Source organism: Stegostoma tigrinum, chromosome 7 (assembly GCF_030684315.1).
Source record: "Stegostoma tigrinum isolate sSteTig4 chromosome 7, sSteTig4.hap1, whole genome shotgun sequence".
NCBI lineage: Eukaryota > Metazoa > Chordata > Chondrichthyes > Orectolobiformes > Stegostomatidae > Stegostoma > Stegostoma tigrinum.
In genome coordinates, this window is record NC_081360.1 from 62211075 (window position 1) to 62230499 (window position 19425).

The window sequence follows — 19425 nt, forward strand, 5'->3', positions numbered from 1 at the left end:
ACATTCTGTATTTGATACTATGCTAAAAATATTAACTACACACTTACTGTTTTAAGATCTGTTAATGCACTGAAGGGTTCCATGTTAACAATTTAATTGATAGTTGCTTACATATTTTCCATGGAAAGCAGTATAGAATCACCAGTGGTCACGAATAGGAAATGGAATTTAGCTGTTTGTTTTATCATTTAGTAAATCTGGAATGATTTTGTTTTCACTATTTCCATAGTCACTGTTCACAATATATCAGGCCCATATTCACAAAGAAAGCTGTTTGATTGTTCTCTGCTCAGATATCTCAGTGGCAATGGGAAACCTGATCTTCACATACTTTCATGAACATGGGAATCCAGTTCTTAGATATTATAATGAAGCATGAGCTAAGGTATTGAATTTTAAAGCAAATTTTATTTGCTAAACACCAGGAATGATTGGTTATTTTGAGTCTGTTATAACGTGTCATTTATTCAAGTGCAAATGTCGAGTTATGACCCATCTGCTTTCCTCTTTACCAGGGTGAGTTTAGGCTTAGGGGACGACCCTCTTCTGTGCCGTTGTAAGCAATGCTATTAATCACATCCAGTTTCTATACAGAAGATGCAGTCAAATCTAGTTACTTCTCTACTTCAACAGCAAAAATCTTGATTCAAGTTTAAACAGAGTGTATGTTATTGACCTGTGTCTCATTTTAAACTATGATATTATGATATGATGCTTCTATTGCTACAATAATCACTAAAAATCAAAGTAACATATACATGTTTGTGATATGGTGGCATTCCATTAGTCCTGCCATTTAGAGAAAATGGGACTGTTTATGCATGGGTGAAATGACCTTGTCACAGGTGTCATAACTACTTTTACTGCCAGTTTATCCTGATTACCAGAATTGTTAGGTTTAATATTTTTTGCAGTAAGGAATATAGATTACAGTGAATATGTGAGTTTTATTGAACCTAATCTTGTATATCACTGGATTAGCGGGAGTGATGTGGTTGCCTCCCCAGTTTGATATTTTCTTTTTTGTTGTTTAATCAGTGAAAGGTCGCACCTGCATAAAATTAAGTTCAAAATATTCTCCAAATGCAATTATTTGAGGATTTTACACAGGGAAATAAAATAGTTATCAGCAATTAGTGAACATATTTAACAGTCAAAATAATCCAATGATCACGACTGCACTGTGAGGTTCTATTTATGAAAAAAGTTTGTGAAAAGGTTACAAGAGCTTAATTTAAAGCATATGTAGCAGTGAGGTGTGAAGTAAGTTATGAAACAGTATAATCCAACTTTCATTAAAAATGCATTTCTGATTGATATAGCCTTAAAATTATTTGTATCCAGAAATTCAATTTTAAGCTAGTACTTATAATCACAGAATTTTAAAGCGCTGAAATAACTGTAAAGCAATCTAATGGCTGTACAAATGGCAGAGGCGATGTGATTTGCTTATTGTACCAAAATAATATGCCACGAATTAGAAAGTGATGTTTCATGTCATCTGCAGTTCATTACTGGACCAGTCCTGATCTTTGCTGGTTCACTGGGAAAAGTATTGCATTGAGGCCAAATGGTTTCCTGAGGGCATTAGGGGGTTGAGTCCCCCGATCACTCCAGCATTGCAGTGGTCAGTTATGGAGCATTATTAACAAAAGCAGTGAAATGGGTGATATACTGGCTGGCACAGCTGTGCATTAATATGTGTTGCATGTTTATAAGTTTAAAAATTAAACCAAGAATTAAGGGCATGGAGCAAACAATAGAGCAAACAACCTTCTGTTACATCTGTTCGTAAACTTTAAACCCTGTTTTGGCCCAAACAGTCTGTTCATGTAGAATCATGTGTATGAAAGTAAATACAATCTCATGGCTTTTTTTAAAAGTTTTTTTTTTCCCTTTTAAATTCCACAGAATAACTGAAGGTATTCTATGGGAAAGACACACATAGTTCTGTACCTGGAAATCTGAGCACTTTAGTCTTGATTCAGCTCTTAATATTGGTTACTATGGGATTTCCACAAAAGTAAATACTGCAAGGGGAAATGTTTCAGTGCTTTAGAGAATGGGAGCTGTGATATTAATTCTTTTGATCGTTGGAAAGGTAAGAAGCTCTCAGAAAATGCATTTCTAATCTGCCTGACATTGTACGTGTTGCGTATTTTTTAGTATACACCACAATGGTATATCCAATTTATTTGAAATAGCTTCTGTTTCTGCTTTGACTGCATTCTAGTATTTTATCTGTGCCAAGGTTGCCAGTTCTGGCTTTGATTCGTTCCTTATTGTTCAAGTTTTGACACCGAGGGAGATTACTGGCCTTAACTTTTTTTAGGATATATGTTGTTTTAGACCCCCAGGTCTTGAATTATCAATGCTGTCCTTTCTCTTGCATTGAAATTTCTGCTCTTTTTATTCTCTTTAACACTGAATTACTAAACTCATCAGTTTAACAAAAATATATACTGCTGCAGGAGTTAGAACACATGACTGACATTTTCTTCTGGGCTGGGAATCATGAGATGCATTTGTCAATTGCAGTTTTTTTTAATCCATTGAAGCCTTTGGGTATTTTGTTCTAATTATTACTTTAAAATTACATATGAGTAGAACTCAAGATAACTATAACTTTGAATATAGTAAGCATATATGTAATAAACTACACTTTCATTAGTTGATGGACTTTTATGGTTACTTAGCACCACTAGTAGAAACACGTAATCTTCCAGTAACTTGATAAACACACTTCCATGAACTGACTACTTATTAGCCAGTTTGCTTGCACGTTGTCTTTGTGTGGTTGACACTTGCAACCGTGAAAAGATTGTTCTGTTCTTAACTGTATCCCATATTAAATGAAATCTGTGGAATTTTCTGTTGCAGAAAGCAGTTGAGGCCAAAACATTGTTTTCTTGAAAAAAAATTCATTCGACATAGTTCTTAAGGCTAAAGCAATCAAAAAGCATGGGGAAATGTGTGCTGAGATGGGTCATCAAACATGATCATATTGATTGACCTACTCCTTCTAACTACAAAAAATAGTGCATTCTAAGTGCAATCAGCAGTTTTCCATGTGGGAAACCTTAAAATATGTAGATTTCTGGTAGGTATAATTTGAATTTTACTGCAAATAACATCTTAGGATATTTTACATCCCACAGAGTGGACTGTAAACAGTGAGTAGGTATTTTATGTTGGCCTGTTCTCATTCAGCTTTAAAAGGATGTCCCAACAGCAGACAGCTGAACATTGATTGGAATTGAACCTCTAGAAGTTAGAAAATCCTAACCAGAACCTTATCATACCCACTTTACATTTTGGAAAGCGTTCTGTTCGGTGCAATGTTCAGAGTCATTTCTTGTAGTTTTTTTTAAGAATTTCAAAATTTGATCCTTTTCTGGAAAAGTGCAAGGTTAGAGAGAAACCATTTCTTATTCCTCCACCTTTTAGCAAATTATTATTAACACTAGGAATCTAACCCATCAAAGGTACATTTGGTTTGATCTGATAATGTGTATGATGCATGTTTGTAACTTTTAATTATGTCTTGAAGGATGTTATAAGATGCGTATTTGTAAAGTGAATTAATTTATCATTGAAGTATTCATTTTATTTTGGTATGTAATTGTATATCAAGTGACTCACTGATATAGTTCATTAAAATTGAATAAAATTCAAAGCAGGAAAAAGGATTAAGTGTTCATCAAATGAAAATTCTTTAAGTTATTGTGTATTTACTACAATTGAGCTTGGATCAAATGTTTGCTTTATCAGTTCAAATGGATTGCTTTATAAATGTTTCAAAAAAAAACTCACTATCAACCTCTATATTTGAGTTGCTGAAATAAGTAGGACGCATTACAAGAAAGTGACAGAAAATATCTCGATTTCAAGTTATTCTCGTTTTTTTAAGGTGTTGTAAGGACTGTTGTCTCTCTGAAAATCATAGTATTATTGTTTCGGAGATAGTAGGAATTGCAGATGCTGGAGAATCTGAGATAACAAGGTGTGGACCTGGATGAACACAGGCCAAGCAGCATCAGAGGAGCAGAAAGGCTGACATTTCAGGCCTAGACCCTTTCAGGCCTGAAACATCAGCCTTCCTGCTCCTCTGCTGCTTGGCCTGCAATGTTCATCCATCTCTACACCTTGTTTTCTGCCATAGTATTATGATGCTCCTGATTCATTGTCCAATTTTTCATTTCAAGCATTCTTTTTTTCATTTTATTATCTCAGTATGCTTAATTTTGATTTCTTCTGCGATTATATAATGAATTTGTATCTGTATTCTAAGTTATGTGTACACAGGAAAATTGCAGATCAAAGATTAAATGCAACATTTATGTTTCTGTTGTTATTATCCTTTTTTACATTAATAGTATTTGCTTACATTCGTAATATCATTGTGAGTGAAATTGGTTACATCAGCAACACCTAATGAGTTCCTAATGAATTGGCAACCTGTTTTGCATCGAGAAGGGCACAAAGTAAAACAGGTTGCCAATTGGCTATGAGCCTGTATCATTTTACCAATGTAGATCAATTTCACCCCCACTGTTACTCACTGTACCTGATTTTGTTGCATTCCGTCTTTTTTTGTTCTATTCACAGCTATTAATCATATTTACCTCTATCTTTATTCTTTCTACTGTTCGCTATTTTTGTTGTTCCCTTCCTTTCATCCTCTTAGTTACCAACTTTGAAGAACTGTCAGCTATTGTTTCTTAAATACTTCAGAATAAATTATATGAATGCTAATAATGTTAAAAATTGTGTAATTTTGATTAAAAGGCATTTTGATAATAGGACACGAGTCTTTAAAAATTGAAGTTCTCTGAGTGAAATTTAAAGTAATAGCTTTCATTTTTGCCTGCTTGTGGTCTAACCTGTCAACCAAGTCATCTTTGGAGTGACACTAGGGGATTGGAACCACTATTTATTGTATACTTTAAACTGAATACAGGTCATGCATTTTAGATGTTGTCTTTGAATTCTGTGTGGTGGAGGGAGGAAAATGGAGGTTAATGTTGCATCTCAGCTTTTGCATCATTCTCCCCACCCTCCACCCCCCAACCACCCCCGCTACATCTAATTTAACTGTTCTCACATTTGTTTTTTTTATTTTGATTTATCCCAGATTGTAACTCATAGTGCAACTCACCTGCTTCTGCCTCTAATTTACTTATGCACACCGATTTTCTGTTCTTTCTCTTCACCATCTCTGCTAGTAATGATCCAGAATTTGAAACCCTTTGCAAGATGATCTGTTGGCCAAATTCTGGTTCTACCACTCTTAGGACACAATTCATGGCTGTTCTAACAGACAACGGAGCTATGGTTGATCATGACCTGGCTTCTCTGATTAAAAGCTATTGAGAAGAAATTCGTGTTAGCAACCTTAAAACAAAAGTCTGTGTTTCTGCAATATGTATAGTTGTTGCAGTATCTTTGTCCAACTTATAGGCAGATGATGTTTTCGTAAATTGTGCAGTTTTAAATGAAAGGACTCTTGCATTTTATAGGCTTGTTAGTTAAGCAAGTTTTACACAATATTGGGTTCACTATGTCCTATGTTGTTCAGAGATAATTTAAAATGCCTGTGTGTGCATAACTTATTTGTTAACAGGCACTCAGAATGTCAGAGTCAAGCAGAATGGAAACAGACTCTTGGTCCAACTTAGCTATGCCGACCACGCACCCTGTTGGACCCAGTCCCATTTTCCAGCGTGTACTCTATTTCCTGCTAACCCCTTCCTATTCTTATGCCCATCCAGGTGCCTTTTTAAATGTTGTAATTATACCCACCTCGACCACTACCTCTGGCAGCTCATTCCATACATGCACCACAGTCTGTGTTTAAAAAAAAATTACTTTTTAAATCTTTCCTCTCTCACCTTAAACCTATGCCCTCTAGTTTTGGACTTACCCATTCTAGGAAAAAGACCGTTGCTCTTTACCTTATCTGTTCCCTTCATGGTTTTATAAGCCTCAAGAAGATCACCCCTCAGCCTCTGATGCTCCACGGAAAAAAAGACCCAGCCTTTCTGTAGCTCAAACACTTCAGTCCCATCAACGTCCTTCTAAATATTTTCTGCCCCGTCTCTAGGTTAACAACATACTTCCTGTATAAGAGTGGCCAGAGTTGTCTGAACAAGTTAAAATAAAAACAGTATTTTAAAAAAAAAATTAAAATTCTCAAACAGTAAATTTCACGTATTTATTATTAGTTCATATGAAATATAGACAATTATGGGTTCTAAATTGATTGAAAATTCTGTCACTGATCCAGAGTGGATGTCACTCAAATCACTGTGTTAATATTGTCGTAATCATATTGAATAAAATACTAAAACAGCCTGTTTAAATGAAATAGACTGGTTTTTTTTATCTATTAAGTATGTTGATGTGAAAACCCATTTCTGATGATTTATAGTGTAACTATTAAAAAATGTATTGAGTGTACTGGTTTCTGAAAGTCCTATTTGTAGTTTTCAAGTAGATATCAGCACAGTATTAGAATAAACCTTACTTACGGATTTAAAGCTAATTTGTTACTCTTGTCAAATAAATAATTTTATATATTTCTATAGTAGTGCATTGTACATTCCCTGACGTACCTAAGCAGCATTTCCCTGGGGTTTAATTTAATATGCTTTTCTCTTCTTGCTGATCTGGTCAGCAGCAATATGTGAATAAACCAAGTCTGTTTCATGATATAAACCTGTTATTTGTTAATGGACGTTTTTGGCCAAAATTACCAAGTAATTGTGGTTCCCTTTACATTAGAATGTCCACACTTCAGGAAAGGAACAGACGAGAAATGTTTCAGTCAAAGGAAATGCAGTTGAAATTTTGCTAATATGGTTTCTGTGTCAAACACCACCTAGATGAATCTCTGAGAATGACAAAGAATACAAGAACAAGACACTAGTCATGTTTTCATTGCTGTGTTTTATAGAAGAAGGAATACATTCATTTCCGTCTCATAGTTAGGCCTGGGTACTTGCTCAGTGGAGAGAAACATGAAGCAGGTACAGGTACATTTGAAAAAAGAATACAACGCTGTGTGGAATTTTCTATTTATCAATGAATTGATTTAAAAATGTATTGTACAAGGAAATGAATTTTCACAAACAAAGTTTTAGTATAGTGTTTTCCTCATTTTAATAACAATAATTGTCTGCGCTTAATCAGTATAATGATGCTAAATTTAAGTTACTGTTTTCAAAACTGAATTCATTTGATTATTTATTTTTGGTTCAAATCAAAGCAAATCACTTCCTGATTTTTTCCCCTCCTTTTCAAATGGCCATTGATATGTTGAACTCATGCACTGGGTCACATTGACTGGATCTTGATGGAACATGATTTAAGAACAGTGGTATGTGAAAATATACCAACTGGAGTTTGAACTTATGCTCGCGTGTGCCTACAGTGCAAGTAGTAATTCGATCATTTATTAGTTGTGTTTTTCCAAAGAATACTCCTGCTGTCTGTCATGTATTCTCTGATATAAAAATCAAACTCAAGTAGTATAACTTCAGATTTGTTGCATACTCACACATTAACTTAGCCGACAAATTTCCCTGTAGCTGTTATAGTTTAGCATACTTGATGTATGTGAAAAAGAGAGTTGCGTGTCAATATCCATTTACATATTTCCAACTAAATTGTTTTTGTATGTTTCACCTTCATCAATTCATAATACTTCATTTATTTCCAAATTACTTCAGAAACTTTCTTCTACCCAACAAACATGATCGCATCATGAAGTATTTGCTAAATATCAGATTTGCTGCTGAAGCTCATCAAATTTAGTGTTGGCAAAAAAAGATTGAACTTCTAGAACTGTGTCCCCGTTTCCTCATGATATTGAAAACCTTCTGAATTTCCATGTTATTGTTTATAAAGTGCAATGTTGATCTTGTCATTTCAAGTTTGTTCCTGAGCAAGGATTAGCTTGCAATGTGTAAGGTGCTTTGATGACTTCTCTTGCAAAATCCAACCAAATTATACATTTCTCTCTGCTTAAGTGGTGGAAGCAATTTGAAAACAAAATCCTCCAGTTAGACTCAGAACTACACCTACTTGAACACTTTGGTGTTAAACATCTGCAGCATTTGAATGTGCAGGATATCTGTATCATTTACTGTGAAATGATGAAAATGGCAGTACTGATCGGTTCAGAGCTGTGACATTTAGCGCAATACATGAGACTGAGAACAAACATTCCATTGTTCACTGTTACCTGGTGCTAATTCTAAACATGAGTAGAAAATCAGATTGCACATTTATTCTTCCTCAGACTGACATGATTATATTTTTCATGTTTTGAACAATTCGTGTTACTGAATTATAAAATGCAATTTATTTACAAACATCTTTGAAACATTCTTACTTTAAAAGAAACATATTATTTGCTTGTGGCTGCTGTATGTAGAAAAGCTCTGATAATGCTGTATTTGTGATTGACTGCAAAGTTTCGTAATATGTTGTCACATACCATTAGTTCTAATAACTATATTCTAGTGCTATCAATTTAAATGATCTGCATTTGACATGAAAATTGCAGAAAGTTCCAAAAGGCGAAGTCTTATCATTCTGTGCAATCTCTGTAGAACTGGAACATTGACCAGATGACTTGCCTGCTATTTCCACATTATCCTATTTACAGCACTGGAATGTCCATGAACAAATCAGCTCATTGCAACAAGTTTCTCTGATATGTTTCTAGCTGAACCTCAGGAAGATTCGGGAGCACTTGCAGATATTTGTAGAAATTCCTCTGACTCTGACTCTGGAGTTGTGTAGAATTTAAGCATCACGTCAGCTGCAAAATGTTGCAAGGAAAGTCTGAGCAAATGAAGAGTAAGCTTCAGATCCAAATTTTAACTGAGCATGTTATAATCAGTCACTGACAAACCATTATTATTAAATATGCTGGCATTTCATGTTACTAACCTGTTTTGACTACAGATCAAAACTATAAAAATTCAAACAGGGACTTCTGTTTCTTTTACAGATGTCTTGCAAGTGTATGTGCCCTTGTAACCTGTTTCTGTTCATAATAAATCTGAATGTGGAGGTAGTACATTTATAAGACTTTTTGAAATGAATCTACTTAGATTTTATGATTATGCCTGCAAAAAAAAACTGTCAAAGCTGCCATTTGGAGCAATGACTCAAAGGCACTTTTGAAGAGCGGGAAAAATTGTACAGTTATCTTTTGTGATATTCAAAGTTAATCTGTAGAAATGTTTTGCACCAAATTAATGCATTATTGTATGGTGATGACAGGATATTTTTGGCCGATGAAAGTAGTTTGATTATTCATTATTTAAAGTGATACTGACAGTGCCAGTTTAATTGACTGTCATCAGCAGAGATGCATGTTATTAAAACTGAGAAAATGGATAGGTGGGAGGTGTTGCAAGATAACAGAACCAAGTATTACATGCCAAAAAGCATGCTGAATAGATGAAAGTTGACAAATTTATACCAGCTTTAATTTGGCTAACATTAAGTAAGCAAAGTTTGGAATAATTGAACAATTCCAGGCAAATTTCCAGTATCAGTGATGAAATTGCTTTCTATAGTAATGTAGTTGTATGAGATTTTTAAAAAAGTTTTTAGCATTATTTCATTATACTAAAGTATTTTGAGACAGAAGTATTGGAATTCGCCATCTTACAGTACATCTATCATCATAGTAAAACTCGACATTAACTATAATTCTGTTTTTGATTTGTCTAAATTTTATCACAAATTTTGTGTCGATAAAATCTCATTCTTGTCTATTTAATAGTGTTTCCTGAATATTACCTTCAGTTTATTTTTATTATTGATGACAGACTCTGAAGAACCACACTAGTGTTGTTGGCAGTCGTGCACCTTTTAATTCCTGAGCTCGTCATTTGTTTCTTTCACTATTACAAATCCCCGAATGTCGACAAAAACTTAATTGGCTGAGTTATGAAAACAAATGAGTTAAATTGAAAAAAAAGGGCAAAGACACATTCACTGGCTCAAATTTTATTTGTGATAACAGTAGAAGTAGAAGGGAACTATATCTATCACAACTTAATGTGCTTCTAGGAAACAAAGAATCAGTTTGAAATGTAATAATTGTGGTTATGTAGGGAAACACTTCTGCATTTGGGAAGATCATGCGATACAGCAGCAAGATGAATGAGTAGTTCATCTGTTGTTTTGGTGCAGTTGGCTGAGAAGGGAGTACTGGGCAATACACAATTCCTCAAGTCATTTTAAATTTTGGTGATATTCTAAAATGGTGATCATGGATCGACTTAAATGCTGAGGAGAGTTATGCACAGTGTGCGACAGTCTCGTCTGAAGTTCCGTGAATAATGTCAGGTAGGAAACTTCCCATTGTAGCATGTAACACTCGCCATAATGCTCTGGAACATCAGCCTAAATTAATGTCTCTAGTCCCAGAGTGCAGAGTGAACTGAAACCTTGGAGGTAAGAGTGCTATTACAGAACAGGGCTAACGTTGAACGTCTCACACATTGAAACCAATTCCGAAGAAGTGCCATATTGGACTTAAAACTCTGTTTCTCTCGCCGTAGATGCTGCCAGACCTGAGTTTCTCCAGCATTCTCTGTGTTTCTTACATATATTACTGATGATTTATTTTTTTCCCCAATGATAATCGTGAAGGGAGGATTAGTTGAAAAGAGGTTAAAAATATTAGTAGATCATGTTGGGAACTTTGACATGTTCCTGTCACCCACACTTCCAATTTGCCAAGTCACCTTGCATCAGACATAGGAGATGCTGTCCCAGACAGGTCGGGGGCTTCTTTACATCAAAACTTTCTGCCCCATATTGTTTTCAATGTCATTATGCTATTTTAACTAAACCATTTTGTTAGATCGGCGTGGTGCCAAAATTCACCGCAACAACTGATGGCATTCATGATGAGGGCAGAAGAGGCCTTGGTGAGTTTTTTTAAAAACTTTCTCTCCATGTCCTGCTGCAAGAATTCACTGGGCTTTCCCAACCTTGTTCTGGCCTTTTCCCTCCTACTACTTGGCTTCAAAGTTGCAAATATTCATTCCAAACCAATTTATGCTATAGCCTGTTCTTTTTAAGTCTGCAGCATACTTTCAATTTCTGCTCCCGTCTGCTAGTTTTAGGCACAAAACTGGACCACAATATTTAAATTAGATCCAGGAATTAAAATGGCTGTGCCATTGACTAAAGTCTCTGAGGGCATACTGCCCCCACCCTGCACCCAATCCCTTTATAATGTATTCCCAAGTTAAAAGTGACCTTGTCGGAGTTGTATTTTATCCCCAAGTATTAGAGAATAGAGATGCATTCCGTAGTCAGTGGATTTCCATGTGCCAGTAAAATGAAACAGCAGTTACATATTACTTTATTAAAAGATTATAAAGTGTTGTAACAGAACAAGTTCCTCCAGTTTAAATGAAGTTAGTGAATAATTAGTGAGGCTCCCAAGTTATTAGTAAATACTGTCAAGCTTTCACAGAACACAATTTCTGCAGTGCATGGTAGTATACTCATAAAGCATTAACTTTTGCCTTGATCTGCCGCAGTCATTGCGACACTGAATTTTGTTGTTCAGAATTTCTAACCAGGAACAAAGCTGACAAGTTATTTAACAACGGAGCTGACTTTATCGCGGGAAATGGCAGCATAAACATTTCCCTATTACAGGGCTTATAAAGTCTCACAATATGATTTGTTTTCCTGCTTGTCAATTCCTATAAGTATAAAAGGCATTGATGATTACTAATTTTATAAAACAGCGAACCCAGTGCAGCACCTAGATGAAGCTCACTAAAGCTTGGAATGGAAATGTTGTTATACTTTTGTCTCCATTTAACAACTTGTGCGGTGACATAAATACAGTATATGTTTATACCATTAGCAGATTATGCGTTGTCACAATGTAATTCTGATTGATTGACAACACTGTTAAACTAACCGCAATTGCATAATATTCTATATATTTTAATACATAAGCACTTTTCTTTGTTATTGATGCAGTCAGCATCTTCAAATAGGTTTTGATTGACAATTTTTTTGTTGAAAAATAAAACCGATTAGATGGTGTAATCTAATCACAATAAAGGTACAAATTATCACAGATTTAACCGCTTTTCAAAAGCTATTTAACACTTTGTAGATTCAATCCTACTGTAAGTTTTTTTTGGCTCTTTGGTTACGGTATGTACATGGATTTATTTAATGTTATATAGAAATAAATCTCAATGCGTATTTTAGCAGCAGCAAATAGCCATAGCAGCGAGAATTATTGACTTTACAAAATGGCTATGGTTGAAAGGTGATGTGGATACCGGCTACACACACCCTCAGGCAAACACACCTACTCCGTTTACACTTGTTCATTTTATTGTCCTGCAAGTAATATTACCACACAGCATTGAGCCAACTTTTGTCTACAACAGCAGAAGATTCTGGAAATGCAAAAGATTCTGTGGAGGAAAAAGTGGTGTTAGTGGTTTGCATTTTAATTCCCTGGTCTTGACGTCGGGAATCCTGAGATGACTGTGGCAAGACCCTGGAGGAGATTTTTAAGAAGGTGTACAATGAAGAGGTTACTTCCTAGAGATCTGGGACCACCATCCAGTTCGTAACAATGGACAGGCTCCACAGCCCGGAGGGCTAGTGGGAGTGACAAGAATCTGCGCAGCCAGTAGCCAATCTTCTTTGTGCAACAATCTTTTTTTTAAAAAAAATCATTGTTTGAAGATAAACAAAGGCAGAGTTAAAACAGTGATGAGGAATTGCTTCTCCGAAAGGTTCACAAATATGTGGAAGTCACTACCCCTGAAAAGATTGGATGGCAAGACACTGAATAAATTTAAGGAGAATGACTAATTTTAAAATTAGTCATCAGGTTAAAGTATTATGGTGAATGAGCTAGAAAGTGGAATTGAGGCCAATATGTGATTAGCCAAGGTCCTATTAAATTGTGGAGCAAGGTCAAGGGATTGACTTACCTACTGCTGCTCCTAGTTCCCCTGAAAATGTTACCCATTGTTTCATGGTGGTTAATCTGTGTTGACTGTGCCCATAAAGTGGATTGGCCTGTGAAAGTATGTATCCTCGCATATAAACAGAAAGTACTGGGGAACCCCAGTAGAATTAAGAGTAACATTAAAGAGTAAAAAGGCTGCTAGGCAGAGAATAGGTCCCCTTAAAGATTGGCATGGCTGTCTTTGTATGGAGCCACAGGAGATGGGAGAGATTATTAATGAATATTTCTCTTTGGTGTTTACTGAGGAGAGAATGATGGATACTAAGGAGATAAGGGAAACAAGTGGGGATGTTTTGGACCACATACATATTACCAAAGAGAAGATATTTGCATCCTTAAAGTGCATTAAGGTCGATAAATCCCCTGGCCCTGATCAAGTCCATCCTAAGATGTTGTGGGAGGCTGGGAAAGAAATTGCAGAGGCCCATGCGATGATTTTTGCCTTGTCTTTAGCCACTGGTGAAGTTCTAGAAGACTGGAGGGTGGCTAATTTCTTCCATTGTTTTAGCAAAGACAAGACAAGGAACTATAAGCCAGTGAGCCTGACTTCAGCAGTAGGCAAGGGATTGGAGAGGATACTGATAGTTAGCATCAACCAACATTTGGACACTCGAGGCCTGAATAGGGATAGTCAGCATGAATTTGTGCACTGAGAGTCATGTCTGACAAATCTTTTAGCATTTTTGAGGAGCTAACTAAAAGGATGGAATAAAGTAGGGTAGTGAATGTTGTCTAATACAGACTTTAGTAAGGCCTTTGACAACATCCCACATGGCAGGCTAGCCACGAAAGTTGGCTCGCATGGGATCCAGCGAGAGCTAGCAAATTGGATTCAAAATTAGCTCAGTGGTAGAAAGCAGATGGTGATGGTTGGAGGTTGTTTCTTGGACTGGAGGTCTGTGACTAATGGTATGCCACAGTGGCTGATGCAGGGACCTTTGTTCTTTGTTATTTGTTATTTACATAAATGATCTGGATGTGAATGTACGAAGCGTGATTAGTAAGTTCACGGATGACTCAAATTAGGTGGTATTGTTGATAGCGAGAAAAGTTATCAAAAATTACAGCAGGATCTTGATCAGAAGGGGAAGTGGGCTGAGGATTGGCAAATGTAATTCATTGCAGGTAAATGTGAGGTGTTGCACTTGGAAAATCAAACCAAGGTAGGGCACGAATAGTAAATGGTAATGTTCTGAGAAGTCCTGTGAAACAGAGACACCTAGAAGTACAAGTACTTAGTCCATTGAAAGCGATTGTCGCAGGTGGACAGTGTGGTGAAGAAGGCATTCAGCATGCTGGCCTTCATCGGTTAGGGCATTGAGTGTAGGAGTTGGGATGTTATGCTACAGTTCTGTAAATCTTTGAGGCTGCACTTGGAGTATTGGGCACAATTTTGGTCACCCTGTTATAAAAAAGACACCATTAAACTGGAAAGTCTGCAAACAAGATTTATGAGGATGTTGCCGTGATTAGCAGGCCTGAATTATAGGGAGAGTTGGGCCAGGATAGGACCTTATTCCTCAGAATGCAGGCGAATGAGGGGTGACCTTATTGAGGTATATAAAATCATAAGGGGCATAGAGAGAATGAATGCATATCGTCTTTTTCCAGGGATAGGGGATTGAAAACTAGGGGGCATAGGTTTAAGATGAGAGAGTGAAGATTTAAGAAGGACCTGAGGGACAACTTCTTCATGCAGAGAGTAGTGTGTATATGGAATAAGCTGCCAGAGAAAGTTGTTGAGGCAGGTACGATGGCAACATTTGAAAAGAAGACATCTGTATAGATACCTGGATGGGAAGGGTTTAGAGGGATCTGGACCAAATGTAGGCAGATGTAACTAGTCGATTGGGCACCCTGGTCAGCATGGACCAGTTTAGGCCGGAGAGCCTGTTTCCATGCTTTATTACTCTATGACTCTAATTTACGGAGGGAGAGACCGAATTAATGGTTTCAAGTCCAGTCTGATTTCTTAAGAAAATATATGCCTCTCTATACCTCACCATTAATTTTCTGTGGAATGAAATATAAGTGACATACATGGAGAACACAGCAGGCTAGGCAACATTTGAAAGAGAAAAGATAAGTCCATGTTTTAATGGGATCACATTCCCAGAATTAGTTCTGTGGAGTCAATGCAAATACTGGCTGTCTTTGACTGAAATTGCAGCAGCAATAATAGCTGTTCTTAATGTTTTCAAAGTACATTTTAGTGACAGTGGTCTAGCCTTTGGTTGGGAAATTCAAAATCTTATAATCCAGCGATAGTGTTGATTGAAGAATATGGTTTTGAGTTGCCGACTTGATTATTCTTGGGGAAGAGTATGACATCTGTATTAGGTCTTAATGATAGGTTACTGTTTGAAATCAGTTGCTGACTCTGTAAGTGTATGACTGCGTAATTCTCGGAGTTGACTAGAAATATGAGACAAGTCTATCTTCTAAAATAATTCAGGGACTGTTATATCAGTCCATACATTTGAGGTTAGTCTTCATGAACAATAGGTTGAGTTTTCTGTGCAATTCCCTACCATTGAAAAGAATGTTTCAGTTCAGTCAGTGATGCTCTGAATAATATGTCATACAGGTGTGTGGCATGACCAATGCAAAGTGATGGGAAATCATGGCATCTTCCATTGTTCAAAACTTGGGTTAAGCTCCTGTTTTTACAGCCAGTTCTGGTTCATGACTCACAACTGCATCCAGGGGAGATGAGTTTTATTGAATCCTTAGTTACAACTCTGGAAGCATTTACACAAGATTATTTACTCAAAAGCTAAATCCAGTCTGCAACAAAACCCCCCCTGGGAATACACCATTTAATAAAACAGAACAGTGCTTTAAGAATAACCTGTGTACCAGTACTTGACAGGTAGATTTCAATCTGAGACAGGTGATGTTCTCATTATACCTGTCCAAACAAATGGGTGATTTTCATTTAGAAATAGCCCGCCAATAGTTAATGGACAGATACATTTAAAAAAAAAAGCCCCCAACCCTCAGCTGGTACCTGTCCAAACAGATACTAATCTACGCATTTTTTTTAGTATAACAACATTTGTGGGATGTGAAGTTTTCAGTCTTAGTTCTTCCATCTTGCATTCTGGCTTGCATTTATTAATGTTGAAAATAGAGTCTGTTGTAGGTATAGATTGCATTACAGGAATCTCATCTCACTTACTCATCTGCTTCTACTTAGTCACCTTCAGTGTTTCCGAGATTGTGTGCTGGTGAACTCAGAAGTGAACGAAGCAGAGATTGAAGGATAGATACAGATGCAAAAAGAAGTCATCGAACAGGAAATCTGATAGCATTTACTCCTTGCTTGTCAAAATTCAAGGTCAGCTGAATCGGAAGAGGAGGACACGTGGACACTGTATAGTCATTGAGTTTCTATAGCATATTCTGTTGATTTGGAACATTTATGTAGCATTGTAGAAGCATTGCCCTGAACATTTTTTAAGCATTTTTGGTAAGGCTGCAAGTCAGATTACATCTTTTTTTGATTTTATTTTTCCTCTACTTTGTGTTGTCCCATATCTGAGCTGGCAAATGTAATGGGCCACTTGTTCCCATGTTTCAGTACTGTGGTAGTTGGCTCTTGGAAGGTGAATATGGACTCCTGACCGTGTTGTCCTTTTAACTTCAACCTCATCTTAATAAGGGAGATTCTTAATCTTCCTCTGAGAACCCCAGGATGCAGTTCAAGACTAGAGACTGAAACTTCAGCCCTTGCTCTACTAGGAAGTAAGCAGCATCAGAACCCTTTCTGTTGTGCTCCAGGGTTATTGCTTGTGAGTGGGTAGCCAGCTGCATCAATTGAAGAGCTGTGAACAAAGGCTGATTTGGAGGAGGGGTCTTTTGGTGCAGAGAGTGCAGCATCAAGTCTTCACTGCCCTCGAGGTGTGTAATAATGTCCAAAAGGTAGATTTTTCTGAAAAGACTTGTTAACTACTCGGAAACAAAAGGTGGACTAGGATTTTCCAGTTAGCATCAGTGGGGAGCAACAGTTAAATGGAGGTGCCTTTCCACTGGGGTGGGGGTGAACGTATTCTGGGCACACTTAGAAGTATTGCCTGCTGGGGTTTAGTTGCAGCTGCAGAGGAATTGCTCCTCTCCATCACACTGATAACATTGCTACAAAGCTATTTTTTTTCTGAAAAATGTTGAAGAGAGGACTCCTCTATTTTGAATTGCCTTCACCCTCACTTACCTGCCATAGCATCCTGCTGCCGCATTCAAGCTGGAAGATCTCCAATTGGCTCTCCAGTTTTGAGAGCCTGCCTGCCATCCTTAATTGGATGATGAGTTCACCTTCTCGACATTAGTTGGCAACACAAAGGGAAATTGCAATGAGTGACTGTTCCTTACACAGTGCGGGCTTTTGATTTGAGCCTGACAGTGGAATTCAGGAGCTTATGCTGATTATCCTGCCCTCATTGTTTGTGAATGACCTGATTTATTTGTGGAAAAAAAAGATACAACCTCACAAATGTAATCTCACCTCATTTTTCAGAATACTTTTACTTTAATCATTGTATCTCCACCTTAGAATCTTTATTATTCAGAATAAACAAAATGCTATAGTGTATATTAAGAATTGGTCCCATTTTGATTTCCATATTTCTGAAATTCAGTTGTCCTTCAGTATTTGAATTTGTGTTTTGATGATTTAATTCTGAAAATTAAATTCTGTAGATGTGAAATTTGATAAAATTTGATGACATGTAATTCAAAACAGGTTTGCATTCATACTGCCGTACTGAATTTTATTTTTCCTCCTTTACCTTGTTCATTGCCTCAGATGTCTTATATTTGCAAAGCAACAGACTTGCTTCCAATTCACTTAATAACCAACTTGTTTCCTTTAACTGAAATCTTTAACATTGTACAGTTCGGTAAAGATTTTTTATTTGTTTTAGAAAATGAAGCTTTGGAAAGAAAGAAATAACGTGTGTTTTTAAGTTATATTTAATTCCAAGAGAATTCTCAATATATAGATTTTGTGTTTAGTTGCTGCTTTGTTCAAGATTTTATAAATCAATCCAATATCTTGAAGCTCTATTTAATTGTAGTACAGAATCTTTAGAACTGAGACAAGCTTGGGGTACATTTGTTCAATAGTAATTACCCGTGTCAGAAGCAACAACATCACCAGAAGCAACATGTAGACTCCACAGCAGCAGCTGCATGTAATGTCCATTGTCACCTACAGTTGAGGAGGTTTTCTATTTGTGCACTTTGTGGGAAAAAAAAATGAGCATGGGAGTTTTTTAGTGAATTCTAAATTAAATTCTGCTATGCAAAGTGTGTTATCTAGGACTACTCACACTGCCTCAGTAAGTGTCCAGAATTATTTGTGTACCACCAGGGAAATGTGTTCCCCTGCGATCCTAAATTGTTATGGCTAATTTGGGGATGGCGGGATGACCATGACATGTTTGGAAGTATGGAATTTTGATTTTAATAATTCCACTTTTTCGTTATTTGGAACTACGCAGCTTTGAGATACAAAATTGCTTAGCAGATACATTGTAGTTTTATGACAGAGTTTCAATTCACATTCGTAAATCGTAGAAGCTGTTACCCAACTAGGGTTCTAAATTTACCTTATCTGGCTGAAGACATGGGTACAAATATTTTTAAATAGCTTCTGAAGTGGGATCAGCGATGGTTGGTTGTTTGTTTGTTTGATTGGCTTGCGAATGTTCTCCCCTTCTTTTATAAACCTCACACATGTAATCTCACCTGATTTTCAGAATACTTCTACTTTAATTATTGTATCTCCACCTTAGAATCTTTATTACTCAGAATAAACAAAATGCTATAGTGTATATTACGATCATTTTAAAATTGGATATTTGTGGGAAGGAGAGAATGGTGGGTGATAGTTACTCACCAAAAGCACCAGAGTAGCCAATTGAATGCACAGCACAGATACTGTGGTTGCCCATTCCTCTTCCCCCTTTGAATACTTCAGAAAATGAGTAAAGTCAGACCAGAAGTGAGGTGCTTCAGACCACATTTCTAGCCATCCCTGCTCCTACAGTTGACCACAGATGCAGCAAGTGATTTTCTCCCAACTAAGTGGTCTGCAGGTGTGACACAGAAACTGTGCCCACATGTTCAGTCGTCAGAAATCACTTCCATCACTGCTTTCCAACCTGCATCAGTAGCTCCCACCTCTAACTGTAGAGCTGCAGATCTGTAATTGATGAATGATACCTTCTAAACCCTCCAGCCTTGGAAGCCTCCTCGCCATCTTTAGGTGGAGGCCATGCAAGCGTCCCAGACACTGAACAATTTATTTTAAAAAAACGCTCTGCCCAGAAGGACACAATTGAAATTGAAGTTTCATTCCTGCAAGTGGTAAATTG

The 19425-nt window shown here is 36.7% G+C and overlaps 1 protein-coding gene across 4 annotated transcripts in view; it reads left to right on the top strand.

Annotated features, from left to right (window-relative positions):
* fign (fidgetin) overlaps positions 1-19425 on the top strand; it is a 51123-nt gene that overhangs the window by 7060 nt on the left and 24638 nt on the right. The window contains exon 1 of one of the 4 annotated variants that reach the window (XM_048535263.2): positions 2083-2101. The exons of the other annotated variants lie outside the window; for them this stretch is intronic. The gene's annotated coding sequence lies outside the window, so the exon portion shown is untranslated. Of the gene's footprint in view, positions 1-2082; positions 2102-19425 lie in introns of those variants that run through there. 4 annotated transcript variants of the gene reach the window in all.